This window comes from Capsicum annuum, chromosome 1 (assembly GCF_002878395.1).
Source record: "Capsicum annuum cultivar UCD-10X-F1 chromosome 1, UCD10Xv1.1, whole genome shotgun sequence".
Taxonomy (NCBI): Eukaryota; Viridiplantae; Streptophyta; class Magnoliopsida; order Solanales; family Solanaceae; genus Capsicum; species Capsicum annuum.
The window spans coordinates 217,249,115-217,266,801 of NC_061111.1; the positions used below are offsets into that span (position 1 = coordinate 217,249,115).

The 17,687-nt window shown below is 35.5% G+C and overlaps 1 pseudogene; it reads right to left on the minus strand.

Annotated features, from left to right (window-relative positions):
* Window positions 1-584: 584 nt before the first annotated feature.
* Window positions 585-9,628, minus strand: LOC107854930 (annotated as a pseudogene).
* Window positions 9,629-17,687: the final 8,059 nt, after the last annotated feature.

The following is a 17,687-nucleotide window of genomic DNA, read 5'->3' on the forward strand; positions in this document are numbered from 1 at the left end:
ATGAACCCCAAATTATGAAATCTCTTCAAGAATGTAGTTTCCATGACTTATGGTTTGTTTTTCCTTACTAATAATTTGATATGATGATATGAACTCCCTATCTAAGACCTATGCTAAAACAAAATAATCTTCAATTATCTTAATAGTGTCATGAATTTCTTTCTTATGAATTGTGATAGAATGATATGATCCTTATGTATTTTACTTTTTTTCTCTAGATATATTGATATAATTTTTTTCACATTTCTAATTAATTAAAAAAATAATTATCTTCAAATACTAGTTTTTTCTTTCAAAGCAAATATTTATCATGACTAAAATATTTGGTGTAATGAACCATGCATCAGTAAAATAAACAGTTTCACATCTCCATTTTTCTAACTATAAGAACAGTTGATTGACCCACTCTCCCACTTCAACTTTTCATTTGTAGGATTAAATTTTGATTGACTTGACATAAACCAAGACATTGTTGTCTAGAGCATCTCACATTTAAGTGTTTAAAGGTGTATTAGAGAACAGTAATAAAAATATTATATTCATGTTATTCCACAATTAGCTCTGATGAATTCTATTCGTGCTACTCATTTTGAAGGAGCAACTAATCCCCTTTTCTTTAAGCTTTTAAACCGATCTCTAGCAGGGGTGCAAGATCCCTTCAATTTATAGAGAGAACCAGTAATCTTTTCAGAAAGTAAGACCTAAGTAGGGGCAAACTCAAATTTCTGCTTTCCCAAGTGTGGTGGAAAAGATTTTAGATTTCCTTTTTTAGTAGTAACATGACATGGTCTTTTCTACTTTTCTCCTCCCTCTTTCTATTTATTGAATTATATCATGTAAATTATTAATATCATTGAAGAGATATATTGTTTTTGTTTCTTCGGCTTCTTTTTTCAATTGTTCGTTGCATCTAGCCCATCGATTTTTCTCAACTTGTGTCAGTATTTTTAGCATTTGAGGCCTTTTCTTCAGATTTGTGTATCCGTATTTCACTGAATTTTCATTCTCCATGTTTCTCCCATTGTTTGCTTTAAGGTAATACATATCTCCTTCATTAGTTGCTTCTCCAAGAACAATCAATGGATTAGGCTCTGTCCCTAATTTAATTCTAAATTTTGTTTTGCAACAGCACAAGTTAATACATCTTGATAACTTTAGATGATGGACTGAATAAGTAACCTGGAGGGTCAACTTCCACGGAAGGTATAAAATAAGTTTTAGGATTTTTACTAACTTTGATAACCAGTTTAACTTTAGCATTCCAAATGTCAACCATGACAAAGTATGCACCAGCCAAATTCTTTTAACACTATTGAGTAATATCTTTGACTATCTAAACTTTACTGTTCTACTTAGAATTTTTACTATTTGATGAAGGTACGACATTAAAAAAGGCATTTCTTTGTAGCATAATAACACATCAACGTAATTTCTCGTGATGTTTTTTAAATTTTTGTTTGACAGAAAGATATTTGGATTTGTCGATCCAAAAGAGAGGATTGATGTGCTATAGAAATATAGAACTTTTGACGCATACAACAATGAAAATATGCAAGTTTCTTAGGTTGTTTTGTTATATATGATGTATTTTGGGTATGTTTTGTAGGAAACTAGGTTTTGGATGCTAAGTTCAAGAAAAATATGAAAATGGAGTTTTTGGCTACTTACTTGAGCAATTTTGGGGCATTTATGGCTTTTATCGGGTGTTTGTGACCAAAGCATGTACCATAAGTTCAAGTCCAGAAGCTTGGTTGCAAGAATTTGAAGACCTATAACTTACCTATGTCTACGTGTGGGTTGAATATAGCATTTGTGGTCCGTATATGACTAAGGTAAGTACCATAATTGAAGATACAGCGAGTACAAAAGCTGAAGGAAAACTTCTGAAACTTAACTATGTCTACATGCAAACAACATATAGAACTTGTGGGCCATTTATGGTTAAGGTAAGTACCAGAAGTTCAAAATATAGAGAGCAAATAATACAGGAAAATTTTCTGTCACTTACCTGGGTATACATGCGGATCGTATGTGGTACTTGCGGACTGCATGTGTCCCAAGTAAGTGGCCACCGACCCTTTTTGTACTTTTTATCCGAGCTTTGATTTTTAGGGTTTCCTCATGTACTATAAATACCCTATATGTGTTTTTAACTAGAGGTTACACACTCTTTATACACACAAATATATATTTGATTCTGAGATCCATCTTTGGTTTTAGAATTACTTTGTATTGATTTTGGCTGTTAATTAAGTTAAAGTTTTGGGTTTTTTAGTCGTTGATTAGTGTGTGATTTTTGAATATTTTCAAATATGAATTTTTTAATCGTTACACAAGCATGAGTAAATAATCTCCCTTAGATAGAGTTTTGGGAACCCTAGCTACATAACAAAGTAGGGGAAATATTCAATCCTTCTAGAATATTATTGTTGTATGTATTAGGGTTTCCTTTACTTTGATTGATTTCTTAATGGGTGCACATGTTAGGATACAACCTATATTCACTACAAACCCAAGAGAGAGGTAGAGATTGGGAAAAGGAAATCATAATGGGGATTTGGGGTTAATTGTCGAAATAAGCTAACTTGTACTATCTACTTAAGCCAGTTAACTCCCATCCAATCAACTTGAGACCAAGAGGATATAGTTGTAACTGGGGTCCAAGGTAAGGGCTAGTAATACGATGCTCTATGACTGGGAGGAGATGAGTAAAATTTATTAATTGGTGTTTAGAGACGGTTGGTGATACCTGTCTTACCAGACTCTACATGTGCAATAGTTGTATAGTTGGATTGACATGAGAAGCTTACTGAGTTAGAAGCTATGAGAACACATCCCTAGTGTTCGTCTATGACTTAATTACAACTAGAGTTAATATTAGTTACTTGTTTGATATAGTAACTTCTAAACCCCCTATTTACTTTTCCAGTTCAACCTATTGATTACAGCAGTTAAGAGCCACAATTCCATGTATTCCCTAGGGATTCGACCCCAAACTTTGTTGGGTTACTATATTTGACAGCGACTACATAATCTTTAGACTGAAGGTGTATCTTGGGCATGATCAAATTTTGGCGCCGTTGTCGAAGAATACGATATTGAGTTATGAATCGAAGTTGTTGTAGTTTTTGGGTGTTTTATTTATTGTTCTTAGTTGGGTGTACACCGTTTTATGACTAACACATGGAGTAGAGGCAGTACCTTACTCCCACTGAATCCAAATCTAGAGAAGATCCTAAAACACCTAGTAGGATATGAGAGCCAAAAAAAATAATATTCTTGAAGACGTTCGTGATGATGCACACCATGTCCCTCCCTCTTATCCTGAAGGAGTTTAGGACATTGTTGACCAGCAGACGAATGTATTGTTAGAGTAAGTTGTTAATCAGAGAATGGAATTTGATGCTAAACCCATAGCTCAGGAGGAAGAGTTAGTTATGTAGAGAAATAAAGCAGACCGCCGAGTAGCACTCGATGGTAATCAGAACAGAGTTAAGGATGGTCGTGCTTAAGTGATCCCAATGTACCAGTATTTTTAGCCTTATAAAGATGACGAAAAGAATCTAGGGTACGTTGAGTCGATAGAGACTGCAGCTATTATTCCTCCTATCTTTCCCTCTGGTGTCAAGTTTAATATCTCTAGTGCTATAATTCAACTCTTATGATTAAATAGTATGTTTGCGGGATTTCCTAATGATGACGCAAACATGCATCTGGCTAATTTTACTAGAATTTGCACTTCTTATACAAATCCAGGGGTGAATTAGGAGGAACTTAAATTGAGGTTGTTCCCTTTCTCACTTACAAGAGAAGCATCTTTATGGTTAGGGAACTTCCAAAAGGATCTATCACTACATGGAGTGAGTTGCACCAACATTTATTGAATCGGTTCTTTCGTCAATCCAAGATGTTATAGCTTAAGGATGAGATTTATAATTTCAAGTGTCTATGATCAGAATCTATGTACGAGGCTTAGTTAAGGTTTAAGAAGAAGCTTAGTATGGTGCCCAACCATCGTATTTCAAGGACGATCTTATTGGGGATATTCTACAGAGCCCTAACCATCAGTTCTAGATCTATCACAAACACCATCTCTAGAGGAGCTTTATGATACTATGCTAAGAGATAGCTTTAAATATTCTATATCAGATCTTGCTCATTAACCAAGGGTGGAAAACTCGGTAGGCTCAGAGAGGATCCAACACGTATGCTATTGGTGCATCTAGTGACCTAAAAGTAGCTGATGATTCAGTAACTCAAGAAATTGAGCTACTAAGAAATGATCTTGGGTTACTGGCAAAGCAGTTTGTAGCAACAAGTTTTGAGAAAGTAAATATAGTAGAAGCACAGGGTTAGCTTTCAAAGCTTATGAGTCAGAGTTCGAGGAGGAAACAAAATATCTGGATCATCAGTTGAAGGTTTTTCGAGCCCAAAGACTTGGAACCAAGGTCGAAACTATTATGATAGATATTGATACCATAGTAGGTAGTGAGATAGTAACTGGAGGAAAAAGGATGACTATAGAGAGAAGGGAGATAGGTACATCCCACCAGGTAGCTAGTATACAAAATCTAGAATGAAGGCGATACTGACCAAACTGGTCAAGGGTTAAGAAAATCAAAAGAACAATCTTAAGGAGACTAAGGCTGACATTTCAAGGTTGACACAGAATGTTGAATCTTATGCCACTGCTATCAAGTAGTTAGAGCACTAGTTTGGGCAGATGTTAACAACACTAAACCAGAGGCAACCAGGTACCCTTTCGAGCAATACTATTCAAAATCCAAAAAAAGATAGTCATGTTCTTGCTATTACCATAAGGAGTGGTATAACTATTATGGATCCCCTATTACCTATTGTAGAAGCGTGAAGGCATGATGAAGCTATTATTGATGAGACACCTTTATGGAGTCAGAAAAAGTAATGGGTGATAATGGTAAAATTGGTAAGGACAAAGGTAAGGGTCAGGTCGCTAAGACAAAAGTGAGACAAATTCCATGACCACCCCCACCATTTACTCAAAGACTAGATCAAAATAGAGAGTAAGGGAAGTTTAAGAAATTCATTGAGATGCTAAAAGAGTTAATCCTAAACATCTCTTTTCTTGAGGCATTTGCTTAGATGCCTGGATATCCCAGGTTTATAAACTAATTGGTTGCAAAGAATGAAGGGACTACCATTAAGGATGTTGATGGATTATATTACTGTAGTGCAGTCACGACTAAGTCTCTAGCCCAGAAAAAGAGTGATCTCAGAGCATTTACTATACCATGCACTATTGGGTCATTCTAGTTTGCTAGAAACTTATGTGACTTAGGAGATAACATAAATTTGATGTCATTGATTTTATTCAAGCAATTGGTCTTGAGCCCTTCTGAACCGACTACGATGTCGCTATTGATGGCTTACCGCACTGTGAAGAGACCTATGGGCATTTTTTTAATGCAATTATGAGAGTTGATAACTTTATCTTTCCTTCTAAATTTGTCATTCTTTACTGTGAGGTTGACACCGAGATGCCTATCATATTAGGGAAACCATTTATGCCCACAAGTAGAACAATGGTTGATATGAAGAATGGGAACTAAAGTTCAGAGTCAATGGTGAGGTACAGAAAGAGGAAGTAGGAGCATGTATGGATTTTCTAATAGGAGAGAAGTGAGAGAACCCAAGGTTAGTACACAAGTTGAGGGGACCCCAACGACATCTACATCAACTATGATTTCTACCTCAGAGTCAATTGGCATATATTTACGGCCTACTCACCGATTTACTTCAGCTGCTACATCAGGTATGGTGTTAGTTTCTCATGTATTCTTGTAGAGATTAGTGGATAACAGAGTGCCACCACCAGAAAATTAGAGAATATAGAGATAGAGGTGGCTACTTTGTATAAGCAGATTCGACTATAGATCCGAAATAGACTAGAGATGATAGAGGCTCGATGGGAGTCTATATACATAGGTTCTTTGTCACAGCTAAGTATTGATCTACATACACGTAGTGATGTTTTTGAGAGACTTTTCATAGATAGGTTTACAATTATTGAGGTGCCAACTCTAGAAGCTATTAGAGAGAAGATGGATATACTTAAAGTCGACGTACGCTCACTGACTGAGAGCCACATATCAGCCATCTCTCTGGTCATAACCCTAATTGCACAGTCGGTACCTCTACCTAGACCCAGATATTTTAACCTATTTGTGGAGGATGACGAGGTAGTTCCTATTGTTAGGACCACGATAGGCCGAGAGAGGGACTTGCAGGATCCAAATATGTCATATGAGAAGGCCACATATGATTAGCGTGAGACTGCATTTGTTGAGAGGCATAGATGTGATGAGATAACAGAGATTGCCTTCTCTAATAGTGAACCTCCACCACCATCGCCTCCACCAGTGGATATACCCTCATCTGGGGATGCCAAAGACACGAACATTTAGTGTGTCCCAGGAATGTCCTCATTCAATTTGTTTTATATTATTTTAGCATATTAAGGATAGTGTCCAGTCTTTTAGTTGGGGGTGAGGTATACCGTAGCTGCCGTGGGTTTTTGTTGTCGTGCTTCTTTTTCTGTTGGCTGCGGTAAGATTGTAGAACCGACATATCTAGTTTAAAAGTTGTGTCATATTGTGTTTTGTTTCATATTGTGTTGTTTTTTTCTATAATTAGGAGATTTTTAAGCATTCAGGGTAGTTGTCATGTTTTTGATTGATTTTGGGGAAAAATGATACCCCTTTAAAATTTTGTTTTAAGACTATATGAATGTATATAGGTGTGAGCAATGTGGATCTTGTTAAGGCATTAGAATTAGGGACATGATAATTAGTGCTAACAATTGCATGAACCGAATAGGTATTAGTTTGTAATATTGACTCTATGCCATGTGTGTGTGAGATGCAACTTAGTTCCCTTTGTATGTTAAATCCAGAACTTGTTTGGTTAGTCTTACCTAGGTTGTAGGATAGTTGGTTAGGAAAGGATCATAGGCTATTTTTTATGTTAGTACACTTTGAGCCTAAATGGCATTCCATGTGTAAATTGTGTCCCTTGATCCCTCAATTTGAGTCTTATAGCCTATTTTTCTTGTTACACCTTGATATTCTTAACGCTATAACCTATTTTGTCATGTTCCTCCTTGGATATTGTGCACCTCAACTTAGGCAAAATTGCCTAACTTAAGGGTGGCTATCATAGGGGTGTGTGATGTAAAGTGGGTATGTGGAAGGGTATAATGAGAGAAAAAGATAGTAGGGTTGGGTATTGTAGAAAAATAAAGAAAAAAATTGTGAAAAAAGGTAAAAAGAAAGAATATGAAAACCACATACAACCTGAATGTGTAATAAAACAAAAAGGGAGAAATAAGGGTCGAATAAAATAAAAGATGGTTAAGGAGTGGACCCCAATGTTAGTGTCATGCCAAGAAGTCTTAGTCACTCGATATCCATATATATCATACCAGCCCCCCTAAGCCTACATTACAAGCCGAGAAAAGTCCTATAGTGATCCTAACTTGACTGTCTGAAAACTAAGGTAAAGAAAATAAAGGCAAGCCTATGGTATTTGATAGACATTGATTGGAACTTCTCTTTTGAGTCTGAGTGTATCTCGACTGTCCCTGCATTGACATGCATTATTTCATATGAGTGATTGGGAATTCTTTATTATGAGGGAACATGAGTCATATTGCTAACCGCTTACATGTTTTGGGTAGGGTAACTTGAATATACATGCATGATTGTCTATTGCTAATGTAATGCCATATCTTGATCCCATTATGTCATATTATTATACTTCATGGTTATACACAGTTGGTTTTGAAAGTTTGAGATAGGAGAGGATATTGTGGTTTGTGCTTAAAGTATTGACTGACTACTTTGGATAGCTTAGATTCTCCTAGTTAAGCGTTGTGTTTTGTGTAGTTTTGTTTTATTGTGTTGTGTTGCCTGAGGACATGCAAACATTCTAAGTTGAGGGTGTTGACACGATATAGCACTTTTGACGCTTAAAATGATGAAAATATGCAAGTTTCTTAGGTTGTTTTGTTAGATATAATGTGTTTTTGTTATGCTTTGCAGAAAACTAGGTATCGGATGCTAAGCTCAAGAAAAATATAAAAAATGGAGTTTTTGGTTACTTACTTGAGCAATTTTTGGGTATTTATGGCTTTTATTGGGTGTGTGTGACCAAAGCATGTACTTTAAGTTGAAGTCTAGATACTTGGTTGCAAGAATTTGAAAACCTAACACTTATCTATGTCTACATGTGGATCACATGTAGCACTTGTGGTCCATATGTGACAAAGGTTAGTACCAGAATTAAAGATCCAGAGAGTGTAAGAGCTGAAGGAAAACTTCTGACACTTACCTATGTCTACATGGGAGCGAATGTAGTACTTATGGACCACATGTCGGTAAGGTAAGTACCAGAAGTCCAAAATCCAGAGAGCAAACAGTGCAGGAAAATTTTCTGGCACTTACCTAGGTCTACAGCGGACCACATGTGGCCCAAATAAGTGGCCACCGACCTTTTTTGTCCTTCTTCATCTGGACTTTTATATTTAGGGTTTCCTCATGTACTATAAATACCCTTTATGTGTTTTTTAGTAGAGTTTACACACTCTTTATATGCACAAACATATATTTGATTCTTAGTCCATCTTGGTCTTGGAATTACTTTGTATTAATTTTGGTTATTAATTAAGTTAAAGTTTTGCATTATTTAGTTGTTGATTATTTTGTGATTGTTGAATGTTTTTTAATATGAAATCTTTAATCATTACACAAGCATGAGCGGCTAATCTCCCTTAGCTAGGATTGTGGGAATCCTGGCTACATAATGAAGTAGGGGAAGTGTTCAATCCTTCTAGAGTATTGTTGCTACATGTATTGGGGTTTTCTTTGCTTTGATTGATTTCATAATTGGTGCACACGTTAGGATCCATCCTGTATTCACTATAAACTCAAGAGGGAGGTAAATATTGGGAAAAGGAAATCTCAGCGGTGATTTTGGGTTAATTATCGAAATAAGCTTACTTATACTATTATTTTAAGCCAGTTAACTCCTATCTAATCAACTTGAGATAGGGAGGAGATAGTTTTAATTAGGGTCCAAGGTAAAGGTTAGTAATGCAACACTCTAAGACTGATAGGAGATGAGTGAAATTTACCAAATAGTGCCGAGAGGTGATTAGTGATACCTATCTTACCAGACTATACATGCACAATAGTTGTAAGTTTGATCGAGCACGAGAAGCTTACTGAGTTAGAATCCACGGGGAACACAACCCTAGTGTTCGTCTATAATTGAATTGCAACCAGATTTAATATTAGTTACTTGTTCGATATAGTCACTACAACCCCCCCCCCCCCTCCATTTACTTTTCCAGTTCTGCCCATTGATTACAGCAGTTAAGAGCCACAATTCCACGTATTCCTTTGGGATTCTACCCCAACTTTTGTTAGGTTACTATATTTGACAGAGACTATATAATCTTCAGATTAAAGGTGTAGCTTGGGTGTGATCAAGGATCACTGGGAATTTGAGCAAGGGAACCACTGGAAAAAACATATTTGGAGGAGTTATCAAAGAAATTTTTAGTATCATCCGTACTAATTTGGATCTCCATGGCTTTTTCCTTTCCGTGAGTACTACGCTTTCTTCCCTATCTCTATCAATATGATCTTTATTATCACAACCCAAAACCTAAGGGTCATGATAGCACAAATAGCGGATAAGCCTTGACAAGTAAGCCATTTACCCAAGCTGATATGTAACTAAAAATTATGACATAAATGTCATGACCCAAAACTAAGGGTCATGATGGCACTTGTCGTAGCAAGCCTTGACAAGTAAGACTATCACATAAACAAATACAAAAAGGGAAATAATAACAATAACCCAAAGTAAGGCTTCTATATTAAAGCCAAACCACACCGTATATTAAAAGCAAAAAAACATAATGAAAGATTTCATATACCCTAATGCCAAAACCTGGTGTTATAGTGTAAGAACATCACTTGTACAACTCGAGCTCAAAATAAAAAAGATATCCAAAACAGGAATAACTGTGTCTCTGAATGCAAAATAAAAACCTATTCTAAATGAAGAAAGGTAGTATTCAACTCTGTAAGCTAGAATCCAACTGCTACCTTGAATAGCTCCAAAGTATTGCTCGAAATCAACCACCATAAGGTGCACTCAAACCAGGATCTGCACCAAAAGAGCGCAGCAGGGTTAAGTATGGCCCAATTGTACTTAGTAGGTATCATAGGCTGATTGACAAAGCAGAAAATAAAGCATATAGAATACACACTAAGGGCACGTCACCTGCAACCAGAAAATATCGCAAATAGTAGCCCACAACGTCTTCACTAACAGTTCTATAATATCCACAGACATTATAGTAATACAAAAAAGGAATACAAGTATACAGATATCACACATAGCAGTACAAAGGAAGGAATACACATAAATATGTATACATTATGAGAGGTACTATAACAAAGTAAAGGTACATAGTAAATACAAATGCAATAAAGATGACAATGATGATGTGATGCACTAGGTTGTCTCACAACCTCCGTATACACCTATGGAGCTAAAGATTCCTGAAATAGGACCCATTGGGGGTTCATCAGCCCATATACAGTCCAAATCTAATACCATATCCATATCTCCTCTCCGACACATCCTTCGGTAGATGGATTTTAAGATGTCATATTTTCTGTCAGAAAAAGTTAGTGTTTCCACTATTTTCATGGTGGTACCAATGTTTTATAAATATATATGATATGAGGATATAATGCCCACAACCAACCAGAATGAGAATTTTCATATCCAACCAATAGACCAACCAAGTGATCCATAAACCATTCAATATCCCAACCATCCATGAAACCACATTATCCATATTCCAATAGAATAAAATAAATTAGAAACACATCATTGATACGACATTAGGCTTATCAATTAACCAATATACAACTAATTTCATGAGCACAAGCCCAATAATATCGCATAGGACCCCACACGGTCACACATAGAAAGTAATGTTCCAAACCATCAACTCACATCAATACATATAGCCCCATACAAAACAATATGGAAATTAAATCCATTTTCATGATTAGTTTCCACACCCTTAACATGCTTTTGTATCGACATTAACTACCAAGCCCAGTCTGAAGAAAGTTAAGTTAAAACCTACCTTGAATGCCAAAAGATAGTCTAAAAGCCTTCAATCTGAAGCCTTACACCTCACGAACGGACTCAAAATCAACTAAAATATGAAAATATAGAATCTATGCATCAAAAGAAAGCCAAGGATACCCATATTGCCAATTTTTATGTATGATGAGTCAGTATATATTTCTAACTTGCATTATTCTAGGTCCTCGCAATTCAAAAGTTTTGATTGATGTATATCTGCAGCCATTGATTGATGTGTTGAACTTATTGTGGCATGAAGGTGTGGAAGCATATGATGTATCAATGAAACAAAACCTTAGATTGCGTGCTACTTTGATGTGGACTATAAATGACTTTCTAGCTTATGGAATGATGTCTGGGTGGTCCACTGCGGGAAAGTTAGCTTGCCCTCGTTGTATGGAAAACACAAAAGCATTCGCTTTGAAACATGGGGGTAAAAACTCATGGTTTGACTGTTACCGTCGATTCTTACCAATGCAACATGAGTTTAAGAGAAATACTACTAATTTTATGAAGAATAAAAATGATTTTGAGGAGCCACCGCCAATTTTGTCACGAGAAAAAATTTGGAATAGAGTGAGGAATCTACCTAAGGTAACAGAGTTTCCACCATCCAAGATACCTGGTTATGGTGTTACACATAATTGGACTAAATGAAGCATATTTTGGGAGTTAGATTACTGGAAGGATAATCTTCTACCTCATAATCTGGATCTCATGCATATTAAGAAAAACTTCTTTGACAACTTGTTTAATACTGTGATGGATGTAAGTAACAAAACAAAAGATAACTTAAAGGCTAGGATAGAATTAAAGGAGTATTGTTGGAACAGTGATTTCTACCTGACATACTTAAAGCCCAAGGCCAATTACACATTCACTTTGGAGGATAAAAGAGTGATTTATGATTGGGTTAACAAATGCCAGATGGATATACGTCAAATTTGTCTAGGTGTGTTGACATGAAGGAAGGAATGTTGACCTCTATGAAGAACCATGAATATCACATTTTCATGGAGTCATTGATGCCTATTGCATTCTATGCATTGCCCAATAGAATCTAGAAGCCCATAACAGAGATAAGCTTATTTTTCAAAGATTTATGTTCTAACACATTAAGGGAGGAGAACCTATCTTTGATGGATATCAACATTCGTATAACCTTAGACAAACTGGCAAAAAAATTTCCTCCTGGTTTTTTTGATGTTATAGAGCATCTTCAAATTCACCTTGTGCGAGAGGCACAATTTGTAGGGCCTGTTCAGTGTAGATGGATGTATCCATTTGAGAGCTATTGACTTTTAACATTTACCTTCATGTGTTTTTATTGAACATTATTTCATCTAAAATATCATACTATACAGGACTATTAGCAAATGTAAGCGGACCATAAAAAACAGATCCCGAATTGAGGGATCAATATGTGAGGCTTATTTGGCTAAAGAGACCTCTTATTTTTTTTGTATTATTTTGAAAATGATGTACCATATCTGAGAAACCGACCTAATAGGCATGATGACAGAGATAATACACATCCTTCAGCACCACCATTTTCAATATTCAATCAACTAGGTAAAGGAAGTCCGAAAGGTGGTCCACTTCAATATTTGAATGAGGTGGAGCTTAAGTCAACTACAACACATGTATTATTAAATTATCCCGAGTTCTTGTCTTTTTATAAGTGAGTCTATTTATATTAAGAACAATCATTCAAGGTCTATCTAAGCTTTAACTAATGAAAGTCATAACTTTGTCGGACAGCTACTTCGTGGTTTTACACAGTGATGTTGTTGTTTATCCTATGTTTTCAGTGTGGTTTAGAGAATATGAAAGTGTAACTTAAATATTTAATATGATTTACACTTTTGTTCAATCTTATGTATATTTAAATTCTAACTTTTTTTTGAACCTTTTATAGGTTCATAACCCACTTAATTGTGACCCAAATGGTCAATTTTTACGTGATATAGCTTAGGGACCTGATGCTAAAGTCAGAAAGTTTTCTAAGTACTCTTTTAATGGATACAGATTTCATACAGAAGAGTTCTCTAAGGGCAAGAAAACCAATAATAGTGGGGTTTGGGTGAAAGCTAATGACGGTGTTGATTATTATGGTATGCTTAATGAGATTTTAGAACTCGATTATCATATTGGTTAGCCAAAGAAAAAATCGATTCTCTTTCAGTGTAAGTGGTATGATCATATGCCTAGGTTAGGTACAAAGGTGCACCCTCAGTACAAAATAGTTGAAATTAAGCGTACAAGGGAGTATGAACTCTATGATCCATTTGTCCTTGCATAAAATGTGAAACAAGTGCATTACGCTCCTTATCCTTTGTATAAGAATAAATCAGCATGGCGAGTAGTTATAAAAATGAAGCCTGTGGGTAAAGTTAAAGTAGAGGATGCATTGGATGCAGCGTATCAGAATGACATTTTAAGTGTTAAAGAAAGGATGGATGATGAATTACTAGGTGAGTTGCAGCATAACGAAGGCCTATATGAAGAATTTGATCCTTCTGAACTTGGATTAAATTTTCATAATTATGGAGAAGGAACATCCGGGGCAAATAACGAGGAAGATCCAACTGATGAAATTAAAATAAGCGAGGAAGAGTTACTTGTTGAAAATGGAACAAGTGATGAGGAAGAATCGATGAATGAATATGAAACAAGCCATGAGGAAGAATTGATGAATGACTATGAAACAAGCAACGGGGATTGAGTTGTTATTAATAGTAGTAATGTGTTGTAACTAGGTCTTGAATTTTATTTTAGCTGCTACTTTTTACTATTTTTCTTGACAATATAGTGTCTTTTCTTTGTTAAGAACATTTTTGGTTGTTTGATTAAATAGCAGTGGTAAAACTACTGGTACTATGCATGATTTGCTTGTCTTGTTGCATTTTCTTAAATCCTACTTTTTTAGTTCCTCTGCAAAAAGTAAGTTGTTTATTTGTGAAGTATTTGTTATGAGGCTTTCATTCACTCAGTACTATAGGAAATGCAAAATTTAATTTTCTTTTGATCTAAGAAATATATCTGGCAAGCATAACAAAGACTAACTCCATTTAGTAGTTCTTTTTTTTTTTAGGTGGTTAATAAAGAAAATCAATGGCATCAAAAGGTCATGGTAATGGACGGCGTAAGAAAGGTAAGAAAGGACCTGATAATCTTTCCGCAGGTCAATATACAACACCACCACCACCACCTGTTACCACAAATATTCTTCCTCCTCCAACAGCAACTATTTCACTTCCAGATGCATTTTTAATGCCCCCTTCGCCCCACCAGTTCCAGCCCTCTTCTCCCCATAATAGTATGAATAGTAGCTCTTCATCTGTACCTTCAACATCATCCACACCAAGCCTTTTTGGATTGAGAATTGGAAGTCTTAGCACATCAACATCGCCATCCATTGATAGTGCTACAGCGTCTAATGCTACAGTAGCTGCTTTAAAGATTCAAAAATTTAAAGAGGTAGTAGAATATGACGACAACGGGAGGCTAATTATCCGCCTTGATGGTAATGGGTAAGTAAACCTTGTGTTTTTTCATAATTTTTAAAATTTTTGAAAGCTAAGATAATTTATTATAATTTTATTACAGGTTCATTCCCGTATATAGCAGCATACATATGATTATAGAAGCAATTAAACCATTTTACATGGAGTCGTGGGGTCGACGTTAGGATTATTATGTGGAACCAGTTTATGGTATAGTAAAAATCAAAGAATTTACCATATTTCAGTATGCTATCAATGATGAATTTACCTTTGTATCCGTCAACTCATTTCATGACTTTATATTAAACTATTTTGCAGACAAAGTGTGCATGGAATTCTTGTCATGAAAATGAAATATAACGCATTTTCAATGTGAAAGAAGTTGTACGGACCAAAGAACACGTGTATGAGGCTTGGAGGACCTTAGAAAAACCTGGTTGGCTGAATGCTGATGTGTGGGTCCAGTTCTTGGAAAATAGAATACTCCTGAATATAGGGCGAAGAGGTAACGGGCAAAGGCAAATAGAGCATCTCAAATGGGTGGCTCATTGCACACTAGAGATTCGATGAGTTTTGCTACCCACCAACGAAGATTGGTAATATTAGCTTAAATTTTTTATTTGTTTTGTTTAGTTCAATGTTCTAAGCGGTGACATATTGAAACTGTGTAGGGCTATTTTGATTCATTATTGTTGTTATCTTCTTGTTGTTGTTCATCTTGAAGTCTAGTGAAGCCATGTGTGGCCTATTTCAATTCACTATCATTGTTGTTGACATCTTCTTGCTCTTGTTGTTGCTTATTTCTTTTCTTGTGAACTTGATCTTATATCCAGTTTGTTTACCACTCAACTCTTCTATCAGGAATTTGTTACCATGTAAAGTAGTAGTAGATTCTTGGTGGTGACTACCAAAGTTGACTATATAACTTTTACTAGTATGTATGTGCCTTTTTTTAGTATGTAAGAAATATGAACCTTGTTATGTAGAGTTTTATGGGTAAAAAGTTTGGGAATTAATGATGTAAGATCATGTTTGGTATATGGTAACTTTGGGTTTTTTAATTGTTGTTGCCTTACCTGGACTGAGAGATGCATGTTTTTGTTTATTGGTTTGTATTTGAAGTCCACATTGTTGATAAGATTGGATTCTATTTGATTTTTTTTTAATTTATTTCACCAATGTTTTTGATAAAATAAAGGGAAGTTTTTTAAAGATTTGGCACTTGTATGTGGGTGTTTCTGAATTGTTTTTGATAGTATAGATGTCCTTATCTGCATATCTGGTGCTTTTTTAGTATCTATGAGTTATGAATAGGCCTTGAGCCGGGGGTCTTTCGGAAACAGCCTTTCTACTTCATCAGAGGTAGAGGTATGGACTGCGTACATCTTACCCCCCCCAGACCCCACTAAGTGGGAATACACTGGGTTTGTTGTTGTTGTTGTTGTTGTATGAGTTATGAATAGGCTTTTATGAGTAAAAGGTTTAGAATTTTACCTTTAGTGTCTGGCTAAAAGGCTATTCATCTTGGCTACCCTTTTTTCTATTTGAAAACTAAATAAATATCATTAGGTACATTCTAGTCCTTATCTGCATATCTGGAGTTGGTTCTTCTACCAAGAAGTTTTGTATTCTGACCATGCCATTCTTAGTCCTGCAAATGTTATAATTTGCTAATCTCAATACTATTTCACATTCCACTAGTGTCAATCGGAATGCGTCGTGTTGTTTTCCATTATTATAATGGATTGAGTTTCCTAGATGATATAGCCTATATCGAATTGCTTGGGATTGATTCACCGATACTTTGCTCTGCGGAGCCTTATAATACCATCCCTTACAAAATAACCAAGAGACGCCACACGTATATGTCTGAGCTAGCTTGCAGGATATGCAAAAGGTGAGACAATAATACTCAATCTACTGCACAGTGTATGCAGAGAAGTGTCAAAATGGGCAAAATGCTTCATTAAGTTTTGGCACTTGATTTTCATTCTTTTTCTGAATAAATAAGCTAACACCTTCATCCATTTAGTCTTTGAATTGTGTGAACGACTTGGTTGATCAATCTCCTGGTGGTTCTTCTACCAAGCATGTTATGACTTGTTAATTCAATCAAAATACTTCACGATGTTTTCCTCGATTATATAGCTGACATTAACTTTCTTGGGCTTGAGACTTAGTTGAGAATACTAGTTTTACAATTAAATACTACTACTACCATATACTATATATATTATAACTAGCTAGGGTAACTGTAGAGATTTGTATGTATCTGTTTCAGTAAAGGAAACAGGAAAATCATAGTTGGAAATTGGGACTAGTCACATCTTTAACCATATTTTAATTAGACTAAGAAGAAAATGAAGATTACCAAAATAAACTTTTCAGTAATAAAATAAAGAGTCATGTACCGTGTGATTATGATGGTTATTATTATCATAGGAAGATGCTGCAGCTGGAACATGAGGCTTTGAATACTGAAATTGGTATTGATAATACTTACATTATCTCTTTTTCTAAAATTTGTAGGAATAAGAAAATGGGGGAAAAGAGCCTCCTTTTATTCTGGTATATGAAGAGATGCATAGGAAGAAAAACAAGGATGGTACAAGAGGAGATTGGGTCAAAACACGTGCTAAGAATGCATATGTAAGATAATAATTTTTACATACATTGTTTTATTATTACTCAACTTTGCTTGTTTACATACTGACAAATAATTTTTCTTTCAGGAAGAATTTCAAAAAAGCATAGAAGAGTGGCGTCAAATCCAACCTACTTCAGAGGATGTTACCCTTGTACAACCATCACCTGCAGAGCAGAATAATATGTAGACAACTGTGGTAAGTGGTCCAAAGAAAGGTAGAACCCATGGGACAGGGGATCTCCAATCCTCGAGTAGTCCTTCATTGTTTTCCAGTTCCTCTTCTACTTTGCAAAGTATGGAAGAAATGGAAGTGATGAAAAAGC